Source organism: Abramis brama (assembly GCF_963993115.1).
Source record: "Abramis brama genome assembly, chromosome: 24".
Lineage (NCBI taxonomy): Eukaryota > Metazoa > Chordata > Actinopteri > Cypriniformes > Leuciscidae > Abramis > Abramis brama.
The window spans coordinates 25,361,278-25,374,151 of record NC_139986.1 but is presented as its reverse complement, the minus strand read 5'-3'; positions in this window follow the sequence as shown (position 1 = coordinate 25,374,151).

Genomic DNA, 12,874 nt, shown 5'->3' with positions numbered 1-12,874 from the left:
TCTGTATCTTCTCTTTACCTGTATTCACTGCTACTGACAGAAACTGCAAGAGAGAGAATATATATAGCTATAAATTAACCTTTTTTCTAATGATTTCATAATGATGAGTTGAAATAAATGGAAATCTATGAAAATAAATTTCTTTGAGCACTTAATTCTTGTTACTAGCTTATTTATTTATTATTTATTTTGAATATCTAAAACATTAAAGCAGGCATTTTATCAGCATGTTAGCGCCACCTTGAGGTGAAATCTGAGTGAAGAAATAAAATATTGGATAAACTAATAAAACTTTGGCATAAACTAATATAAATGATATTTATTAAGGTTTATTAAGGCTGAAAAAGATAGCAGTGACTTAACTCAATTTTACCTCGGCAATTTACAACTGACACTAAAGTAAAACGTGTTCTCTTCTACATAGCCTACATAAACCCATTTTTTACCATCATGATACACACCATTATTGATAATTTCAACTTTTTCGAGGCCGAATATCAAACAAATCAAATATCAAACGTCGAGCCAACTTTGTTGCCTGTTCCAGTTTGTTTCTCATGCATATTTTGATCTGACAAACCTAAAGTAGATTAACATAAGGTAAAACGCTGTTTATCACTGTAAAGGGTGGAAGTTGAAAAAGCAATATTCACAAGCGTCAATCGGCATACTTTGCACACAGTAAGTTAAACGTATTCAAAACAGTAACTAAGTTATCTGTTACACAATTTTTGGATTTATGAACTACAAATATTCAGGTGCATCACTGCATCATTAACGTAGGCCTACCTGTCTTGTTTACATGCAGTGCAGCCGGATCTTTCTTGCTGCTGCTAAATGTTTATTTCACTGACTTTTAGTATTTTGTTCTTCACATAGTTTTACTTACACATTTTGTAATCAAGCTTACGTGTCTTTTTCTTCAAAGAAATGCATTTGTTATGCAGTTTGTTTATACATCATCCGGATACAGATGATGACGGAGCCTCAGGTAAAATCAGCGCAGTGACACAATCTCACAGCCAGAAGGCGCTGATGAGCATGATGAATTGCGTTAATCGACATGGTATTTCTAACTATTCAAATTAACTTTAACTAATGATCTTTTAAGTGTTATTTAATTAAGTAATGCCAGTTAATTTTATTAATGAAAGTTACTCTGAAGTGTTACAGATATGTGATAAAGTTGGAATTGATTTGGGACATATGACAATAGATGATGGAAACAGAGAAGAGTAATTTGTAATAGCTAGTCAATGAAAGGAAAATCTTTTTGTGTGTGTGTTATTTTTTTCTTCAAAATGCTGGCACCACCAAATCTGAGTTAAGAAGTAAAAGAATTGGCGTGAACCCAGTTGGGATAAACTAATTTGAATGATAATATAATATAATAATAAAAATATATATAGTTAGATACGTAGTTTGTACTTTACTTAAGAAACCCTTTCAAGATTTTTTGCTCTTCAACGTTTATTTGGGCTTAAAATATATCAGTGACTTAAATCCATTTCTCAATTCAGCTTCCACTAGATGGCGCTAAAGTGCGTTCTTCTGACCATAGACTGTAAAAACAAATTCTGACACATATTAGCGACTTCTGATCAGCTTCTGAAACATAGAGCTGGAGTAACTTAAGCAGTCACTTTAAGGGGGGAAAACAGTCAAAGTTAAAGTATTAACGTACAATGTCCTCTTACAAGTATGAGCCCAAGTCGTTGCAAGCTTTAGGTTTCAGGGTCCCCGGCTTGATCTCCAACTGGAATACCTGACAGCTCTTTTCCAAAGCCAAACAAGGTAAGTCATTCATTTTGTAACTTTTTTAAAATTATTATTTATCAATTTTTAAAGATTTTTTATTATTATTATTTATTAATAATTATTAGTATTTTTGTTTATATTTATACGTTTATGTAGGCTAGTCACTTTTTTATCCAAAGCGATTAAGGTATTGAGTAGATAAACGTGAACTTTACTCTGGGATTCGAACCCAAGAGTTTACGTAGCCAGCGTCGTTCTCTCTACTGCTTGAGCTAAGAGCAGAGTGATGCGAAGAAAGCCAAATTAAGTCATATAAGATGGAGTTACAGTTTGTATGACGTCATGCGCTAGCATTTTTGATTGCGCTGTCCGTCAACCAATAAGGAAACTGCAAAGAACATTACGTCATCTAGCTCCAATGAGATATTTTTAATTCAGTTTCATTAAAAAACAAACATCCAAAAAAAAAAACAATTAATTAAAAAAAATTCAGTTTCATTGCTTTTTCACATCGATATTAAGTCTGAAAATAAAGATATGGCAGATATAGTGAGAGTAAAGTACAACGCCGCTTTTAGACTTTTTAGAAAACCAAAAACGTGTCAGACAAAAAAAAAGCCCGTTTGAGATGCGCTTGAGGAGGCTGTAGTGAGGGAGCAAGTGCAGTTTATCATATGGTACACTGAGGTCATCTGGTGGTGAAAACGATGACTAACACCAACAAAACTGGTTCTAAAAAATTATTCAAGACAATGTCTTTATTAGTTTGTTTGTTTTAAAGAAGTAAATGTTCAAATATTTAAAGAACATTTGTGAAATAAATAGTAATTAAAAAAAGTTTTTTGACACAAGCTTCAGAGCATCAGCGTCTATTGTAACATCATTAATGTCATCGCCGTCACATCACAGTATGTCAGAAATTGGAAACAGATTAAATGTCTTCAATGAATGGAAGATAAAAAGCAGCAGTAATCAAACGAGTTCTAGGCCGTTATACAAAACATGTGACACTTACATTTTTCACTGAAGTTTGTTTAGTTTGTTTTTGTGTTTATCTATTACAGAATATGATGTCTGAAATTTCTCTGAGAGAATATGAGATACAGATGGAGGAGTGGAAGGCTATGAAGAAAATGCCCAGACTGGAACCAGGGACTGGAACAGAGAACATCGCCATCATTGAGCATCAGTGTCTCAATTTCCAGGTGGAAAACTCTGAAGTTGTGGTTACGCCTCGTTTAACCCCGAGAAAACTTTCAGAGGACAACATGCAAAGCAAGAACAAGGGAAGAATCATGGCCTTCTTCCAACGATCATGGCAGGCCATAAAACAGGCTTGCACCCGCTGCCTTTGGCCCAACGAAGTTCCATATGAACTACTCTAACTGTAGTTGAAGTTGAAAATAATGTAGAAAAATATCAGCTACATGTAACACTGTAACTTGATTTAATTCAAAATAAAAATAAAAATAAAAAAAACCTGGGTGGTGGTCTTCTTTATCTGGGATTTTCACTTTGAAATAAATTAACCAAGGGCAAATAGAACATTGCATTTTGTGCCCTTTTTACACCTAAAGAAACAAGCTGATTTCTATTTGTTAACACACACAGTAAACACATAGTGAACAAACATTTTGTAACAATAGGCGGTGGGCCGGACCTCGAAATTACGAATTTAATACTTACCTCACAGCTGTCTACGTTTTTTTTTTGCTGAGGTCATGTAATAAAATCGTATAAGTACTACAGACATTGTTTCCAACTTTGTTGTATGCACATTTGACGCAGAATGTCCTTACAAACTCTTACTTTTTTAAACCGGCAAAGAAGCAGGAGTACTAATCATAACGTTAGAAAACCTCCCGTTTCCTTGACAACCAATGTAAATAATGAACACAGATTCTACAGCGGAGGCATATAATCTTTGTCAGTGACCAGAAAGCTGGGCCATATAGTGAAACTGACGCATAGCTTGTCTAACGGCAGATGAAGTAAAACCGTAAATCTCTGTAAAGTCCTAATCATAAATACAGTGCATGTTCACAATAACGGTTTAAATAAATAAAATAATACATGTTTTACCTCTGATATAAACATTTAGATTAAATATGCCATTCTCATTAATGGTGTTAAACACTTTAACTACATGAAATAATTACTGAGAAGTTACAACATTTTTATATTCAATAAATATAAATATTTGTTGTAGATGCAATGCTTTTGAACACTTCTTTTCTGGCATGCTGTGATTTAATGTTTGAACTAATTTCTTATGATATGCAGATTGTCTGAGAAAGTGGTTTCGTGCAAATAATGCACAACAAGGTCTATCTGTTTCCATTAAAAATAGAAATCAATTAAAAATACTATTTGGCCAGTGGAAAAGATTGAGAAAAAAATTCTCTGAAATGTATTTTACACTATTTGATTTATTCATTCAAAAACAAGGCAAGGATAGGCTACTAAATTATTTGTATTAATAAAATGAGAGCATATGAATAAAGCGGAACGGTGTGACGCTTAAATATAAGCTAAAAAACTTAAACATACGTTTAATTTATATAAGTTTAACCCCTTACTAGTCTGCCCCAATTTTGGCAAGTGATGCATACATGACATACCCAAAATAAAAAGGTTGCTGCTCAGAAGTAATTCTGAATTGACACAACCAATATATATTTAAAAATCCAACCCTTGAGAGTTTACAATTCAAGACTCAAAATTAACCAGACTGTTATTAATATTGAGATAAATAAGCTCAAACATAGAAACGAAAACAACAAATATTAAGAATATATTTATTAAATGTATAAAAATTTTATGTGAATTTAGGATTGCAACTTATAACCACAACTAAAACATGGGGATTTTTTAAAGACAATCATCCCGCACATCCTATTCTATAATAAAATCAGCTAATCGAATATTCAAAAATCGTGACTCATCCCTAATTAATATAGTGTTATTGTGTAAGTGGATGACATGACAAGCAGCAAAAGGCAGTGCAATTTGTGTGTAAGTGGGGTCAAATGTTCATAGCAAATTTCAAAATAAACTAATGTAGCAGCATCATAGTGTAAACTACCAGTGTATTTGTGCAAGAGTCAATCAGCTGCCCTTAGGTTATTGGAGGGTGGGGGTGGAAGGAAGAGGCTCTCTATGATTCCCCTATAGAAAGTTAAGAGGATGGATTTTTGGGAGATGAGCCTTCCTCAACTGTGGGAGGAAGTGCAGAGGTTTTTGGACTTTCTTGGCCAGGTTCAGTTGTTGGTGTCGATAGATCAAGATGGGTCATCTGTGATGTGGATACTAAGCAACTCCGTGATCTTGACCTGCTCCATCATGCTGCTGTTGATGAGATGATTGTCAACGATCACCTCTGTAGTCATTTGGGTGTGGAGAGATATGATGTTGTCCTGTCCGTGTCTGTGAGTTAACAACTGAATTATATTCAGATAAATAAACACAGAAAGCGCACATTACTCATTTTAAATCACACTTTTCATCTTGACATTTGTATTAAAGGCAGGGTAGGTAGGACTATAAAAAAAAAAAAGATCCAAATTTGTTAAAACTTTCTATATATATCAATACATAATTAAAATGTAAGTACTCTGAAAAAAAGAGTATAAAAATCAAGTGACTCTAGACCGTTTAATCTGTATTAAACACAGCTCATTATTTCGATTCGGGGACGAATCAAAGGATTGGCTTAGGCGACTGTCACTCTCTCTCGCAACCATGGCAACAACCCTTTTGCCACGGGATCTGCCCACTTGCGCGCGGACGCGCGCACGTTTGATTTGAGGAATTCGAGAGGCACTGAACCTAGGAATAGCAAAACAATGGCAGAGAAAGAGCAATCAAAATTCACATTACCGGCATGCAGTTAGTGAAGGCAAACAAGGCAAAAAAAAGAAGACAGTACAAGAAAAGGTAATGAACAAAAAGTCTTTGGATAAACAAAGAAATAAAACGCGTGTCAATATCGGCGTAGCTTTCCAGCGACCACCCCGTCCTCAGCCTCTACTTCCGCGGACCCTAGTTGCACGCCACGGCCTCTTGCACGACCTCCTCTGCTTCGCCCTAAAATTATTTTTATTTTACAAAAGGACATTTTACAAACCTACATTTTGCGCATGTGCTCCTGCATGCACTTTTCCAGTCACAACACAGCAATCAAAGGAGGACGCGCTGAAAACTGTAATGCTGTTCTCTTCCTTCGAATGTTTGAGTTGCAGAGGAATTTGTGACTGTTTCAGCTGTTCAACCACATCAAAGTTTCGTAATTAGTAAGTCCGTGCTTTTTCTCTTTTTGTTCTTATGTGCTGAAGGGCTGCTGTGCCTTGGTGAAACGGTGTTTGTACGTGAAGAGCTCTTTTCCAAAACGCCATAAACCTAAAAAGCTGCCTCAAAGAACCAGCAAAAGTAATGATTATGAATGTGTAAAATATTGCAATAAGACATTTTAATTGTTTATTAATTTCTGTGTCGGCTGCAAAGATGAAGTTGACGATATTTGACTCGCGATCTTCGCAGTAGGCTAGTGAACGCATGCACCGGAGAAATGCACATTTAGGCTACATAGTTTTATTTTGTTTTGGATGGTTTTGTTTAGAACCAGATTTCTGTAAATATATTCCACATTTTTTAGGCCTGTGAGGCGAGGCTACGGTTCGGTTCACGATGATATAATCTCCAGTTCAAGCACCTTATGTTGTGATTGATAGCCTATATTTACTTTATGTATTTAATGCAGGAATGAAAATATTAATGAATTAATGAAAAAAAAATATATTAAAATTAAGATACAATTAATACAAAACGAAATTCGTTTTAAAGAAAGGCTTTGTGCTTTCTGTTTTGAGGTCTCTGTTAAAGTTTGAAAGTCTCAGTGCAGCTTTCAGAGCGCTCGCGTCCATAATGGAGAACTGTCAAGTAATATTGTTTTTTCCTCATAAATGCAAACACGAAAAATAAAAGACAAAAACTTTTTTAAAAAGACAAACCATAAATTTAGAAAAAAAAAAAAAAAGATGGATTTATAGCGTTTTGGGGGAAAAATGAATGGATTTATACCGTTTTGAAAATGTTAATTTTTTTTTACTTTGAATTGATCATCAACAATATTGTTGTTTGATTTAATAATCACTGTTGCAAGAAGTGCCTAGTTAAGTTTTTTTTTTTTTTTTTTTTTTTTTGTAAGTGGAAAAAGTAGGGGGTGCCACAGATTCTGTTTAGTTAGCTCCTTTATTGTTTTTTCTATAGCCTAGAATAATATAGGTCAAATGCAGCAAGTCAAAAGACCAACTGGACCTTCTTTGCCAGTTTGCTCACATTTCTTTGAAGGATGGCAAAAATATCGCCTGAATATCTATATCTAGATATTGGAAAAAAATATCGAGATATTCATTTTTGTCAATATCTCCCACCCCTACATGCAGAACACCATATATGTTATGAATCTTACACGAAATTCATCTTCATCACAATATAACTGATGGTAATGTAAAAAAGTGTATCAATGCAACCTGTTTTTAGCTTATATAACTAGCTCGTTAGCGAATCAAAAAATATATATTTTAAATTTACCAATATCAATATGCTAGCTTGATAGTGAGTACTAAAATACATCTTATTTGTTTATATTCATAAGCAATTAGCGTTAGATTTTTTTATTACATGTGATTCTGACATGATGTCACTACATGCACTGTGCTCCTTCCTCTCTGCTTGTCTCAGGTAAATAATGCGTCTTCAGCTCAGCGGTTGGAGTCGCGCGTTCATGTGTTTTGGGGGCGTGGCTTTGGAAGGAGCCCAGAAGGGAGGGGGTGGGAGTGAATGGAAATAATGAACTGTCTTTAAAACAGTCCTGAGAGGTCTACAGACACTCGATTTTTATACTTTCTTTTTCAGAGTACTTACATTTTAATTATGTATTGATATGTACATAAATTTTAAACAAATTTGAAAAAGAAGTTTTTTAGACCATTCCTACCTACCCTGCCTTTAAGATGCTAACCATCTTAAACGAGCTTGCCAAGACTACTGCAGTTCTGACCACAAATAATTTTGTAAAATAACTCAAAAACAAAACAGCCATCTTTAACTAAAATATTTTTCCACCATACAGTATACCTGTTCTGTTATGTAGGTGAAGCCCAACCACTATCAATCGTGACAATCAACCATAATTGTCTTAAATAACTCCATGACTACCACTATAAAGTTGATTTGAAATCATTTCTTTGTTTTGGTTTATACTCTTTTAGCTGATAATTAGTCTAGCTTACTTGTAGCCTAGGTAGCTTGCTGTAACCAACCTAGACATACCGTTTACCCCGTGATTCTCCCTTACTAGTCAGACTTATTTCCTGCTGTCTTCCCGTTTAAATATTTTTCCCGTAATTATCCCGTATTTGAATACTCTTTGCTTAGTTCATTGTGTATGTACCGAATGATTATTTTGGATTAGCCTAAGCAACATACCGTTAGACCTAACGTCAGCTTTACTGCTCCACTACCCACATTCTTTCGTGGCTAACGTTACTGTTTTCATTAAAAAAAAAACATTTTATAGCTTGCAGTCTTAAATACAACTTATATGAAAAGCATTAAGATCATTGCAAAACAAATCTTACCTTGACGTTGTCTTGCCGAGACACACCGGTCTCCAGGGTGGGTTGATTTGACTTCAGACTGATGCGACGCCGGTTCAACGAATAACGTGATTGGCCAAATCAATTCAACAAGGTAACAACACGAGCGTTGATTGGATCTCACTCCGGCCAACGTTTGTGATCAGCTAGCGAAATTAAATCTATTTTTATACTTTAATGTGCAACAATTGGCGTTGGAAACAATCGGAAATCTTTTTGTGAATTATTCATACAGACAAATAAAAAAAATGAGCCAGACAGCTGCTGGATAACTGTCAAATCAAAAACTAAACGAGATAGACGGACTTGGCCCACTGCCTACAATCTTCAACCAGTCACACTTGACCATCAGGTTAAATCGGGTTATCCGATTCATTTATGTCTTGGAAGCAACACACACACACACACACACACACACACACACACACACACACACACACACACACACACACACACACACACACACACACACACACACACACACACACACACACACAATATAAAATGCACTGTATTTTATTTTTTTTTATTAAAAAGTTTTGAAATATACTTGCAGTGGTAGCCGGGTGAAAAATCCTCCTATTACCCACGGCACAAAAATATTCTACTACATGTGAAATACAACAAATAATGTGTGACTTTCATCATTTTGATTACACAACATATTTCACAGATGGAACCCTATTTCCCACATGGGAAGAGTAAGACAATGTAAATAATAATAATAATAATAATAATAAAAACACTTTGTGTGCAAAGCTGACACTGTTTATCAGAGCACTTTATCATCTGATTCTTTCTCAGTTATCTGCAACACAGCATCCATTTTAAACTTACAGCATGCAATATAACTATGAAAAACAATGTGTTTCATGCACACTTAAAACTTGCATACTGTGCTCAGTACATAAAACAGCAAAAACAGAAAGTGTAGTATAGTATGATATTCAAGCCAGCATTTATCTTAGCCATTACATAAAGTAGCATCCATCTGGATTCTGGAGGAAATTAGTTTCTCTAGTGAATCAGCTCAGCAGCGATGGTGGGACATCAGAAATGAAGTTACAGTTCATGCAGTGAATGCTCAGCTTTTACTGTAGCTGTATGCAATACATTTGTGATGATGTAATACGTGGTGACATCACTAAAATATCAAAAAAGACACAAGTAGAAAAAATTATATATACTTTTAATAAATGCACACACACTTCAAAAACATTCAAAAACACCAACAAGATATAAAGCGCTCTTAAAACATACAGTGTGGTTACATATGTGTTCATTTTCACTGTAATGCAGTGAAAGTATTGACTATGTTTAGGTTTAGTATTGGTTACATATCCATTATATACATATGGTACAGTACTAAATATTAGGGTTGTAATCTTTAGGCACTTTATAATTCAGTTTGATTTCAATTCAGTGCGTTACAATTCAGTTCCACAATGATTCTCAATATATCTCAGTTTTCCAGCAACAGCACAGTGAATATATCTGGCAACAGAAGTAGAATAAGTTGGTATAATAAATGCACAGCACTTTGCAATTATTGCATTGCACAGCAATTATTGTTAATTAATTTAAAATTCAGAATATTGTTTTGTGCATCAAGCCAGAATTGTCTGAATATTTCCCTGACCCCTAAAACATATTTGCATTATAAATGTTAATGTTATTTTCTGTCGTTCTGATTGTATTTTTCACTAACTCCTTTATGATCACTTTATGGAAGCTTGTTTCAAAACACCTGCCCCGGACACACCTGCCGCAAACACTGCCCAAACGTTCACTTTTACTGCGTTTAGCCTAAGTCCCTTTTCTTTTTATATTAAAACTGGAATTTATAAATGTTTCATGATTTTTCTGATGACATTAATATACCATCCACAATCCTAGAAATGAGGTCTAACAGTAATCTGTAATCAGTCATCTATCTTTCTTGGTCTTGTCTGGTTCTCATTATGTACAGGTTCACATTTTTCATGATATCTACATTATTAAATGATTGAAATTGCATTTGTTTTAATATTCCCAGAGCAGTGCCCGGTGTTCTGTCGAATCTCATTTTGTCTGTGCATTCTGCAGGATGGTGACGAAGCCTTCATCCAAAAATCCACAGAGGAGACCACAGTGGGAATACATTCTAAAATTCTGTGACAGATCAGACGACATCGGGATTGTCCTGGAAGGCCAGAACATCTTGCAAGGCTTAGACAACTTTGCATTAGCCACGGCAATGCTTTTTGGTCTTATGTTTGCCTTAAATCTCAACTACCCACCTGAAATGAAAAGTACATTTGAGGTACTGCAGAAGATAGTCATGGAGCTGGAAGGCTCCACTCTATCCAAGAAAGCACAAGTTCTCAGAAACAGACTCTATGAGTGAGCTGTTCATGGCCAAAAAAACAAGATAAAAAGCCTGTTCACACCTATAGGGTGTGAAATTAACAACTGCCACCAGCCAAATGTGGCCGCATTTAAACGCAGCTGCAGTTATTCGCATATTTTGCTTATCTGGTGACCTGTAAGATGTCTAAAACTAACAAAAATGAAAGAAAAATGTTTGCATTGATCTACTGAGTTGAATTAATCTATTAATGAGTTGAATTAATCTACTTTAATGTACTGAGTGAACTTAAAATGTCAAGTTGCCATGCATTAAAATGAATTAAAATCGTTGCAACAATGATCTATTTAGATAATAGCTTTACGTTGTGTTGAGTTGTATTAAAAAGAATGGTCTTACACAGTTACACAGTCTTGTGCAGAGTTGTTGTTGTAATCTTATAGACTGATGACACAAACCCTCACGGGACATTCAATAAATCTATGTATTTCTGGGAAGAGGGTAAATTGGGCTGTACCACAAAATCATGTGTTTGGACAAAAAAAAAATGCATTTATCCAACCTGCTGCTGTGCTTGTTGGTTTGCATTACACATAATAATTAATATCAGAAAAATCATAAAATAAAAAGCTCCATAATATAAAAGTTCCTAAAGGTCCCTTCAGAATAGCAAGTAAAACAAGTTAATCTTTTTTCTCCAGCAGAATTTACTTGATCTGAGTACAGATTTACATTCAGCAAGCACTGTCATTGCTTCTCTTGCAGTTGCACCAAGTGAGCATACTTCCTGTGCCACTCGATAACGCACCTCGTGACGAAACAGCATTGAAGCGGTTGCAAAAAATAGCTCATGAGCCCAGTGTTTCATTTAATTTCACCCATACAGCTAACGACTTGATCGCAATCACACACAACTTAGTTTATAATCACATAGGCCTAAAGCAAGAAATGCAGAATGCAACAAATATATAAATATATAAAAAAAGGATTTTGCAATAAAAAAGCATAATTGAAAAGTGTACGTGTGCTTTATAAATGATTATGTCGAAATTAAAGTTTAGTTTTTCATCTTTTGTGTGATGTTAGTATATTTTGTCGTTATCGAAACACTGACTCTAAAACCTAGTTAGCAGCCTTTCTGGTTACTGCCACCATAAGCAGCTTCAACAGCGCTCCTCACATGAAGGCTTTTCATAAAGTTTGATGCTAGCATATTGTACAAATTAAACTTCTCGGAGCAGTCATTTACATTGAAAACCTTATGTCTGCAGTTTGCAGCCTAAATTAAATCCAATACCTGCTACAAGAAAAAACAAGGTCAAATATAATGCATGTGTGTATGTGTGTGTGTTTCTAATGAACTGTGCACGGTGCTTCAAGTAAACATTGTACCCATCAACGACCAAGCCAACCACAAACTACTGAAAACAAAACAGAGAAACGGGTGGGAAAGAGAGAGAAAGGGTGGAGAGAGAAGATGTGCCATCTGAGAGTCATGTGAATTTCACTCGACTCTTCACTATTTACCCAGACTGAAAACTGAAAAATACACAAGCACGCACACACACGCACACACACACACACACACACACACACACACACACACACACACACAAACTCAAAGGCACAAACAGGATAGGGATCATGTTCTGTCAACTGGTCATTATTGCAAATTAAGTAATAGTAAATAGTAAAATTTTTTACTATTTGATACTGACCAATTGAATGAACATTAAGCTTATTATATATACTTACCACAAAGTAAATAACTGGACTTGAAAATTGAACTGAAATGAAATTTACAGTTTTTTTCAATTGCTAACATCCTTTTGTCCGTAGTCACATTTTCAAAACTCTAAACACAATTAGCACAACATCTGTCTGTTGTGACCATACCATTAACACAATTCATGTTGTTTTCACACAAAATGCAGTCAATTAACACGTTTCTAGAATGCCTACATTTTCTTTAAATATAAGCATATCCAAATACCAAAATCATGGATCTTTATAGTCTTTTTTACAAATGCTTACAATTTTTCTCAATTGCTAAAACACAATTTCTGGAACCTTGCTCCATTTTCTGAAAACATTAAACACAAAACCTCAT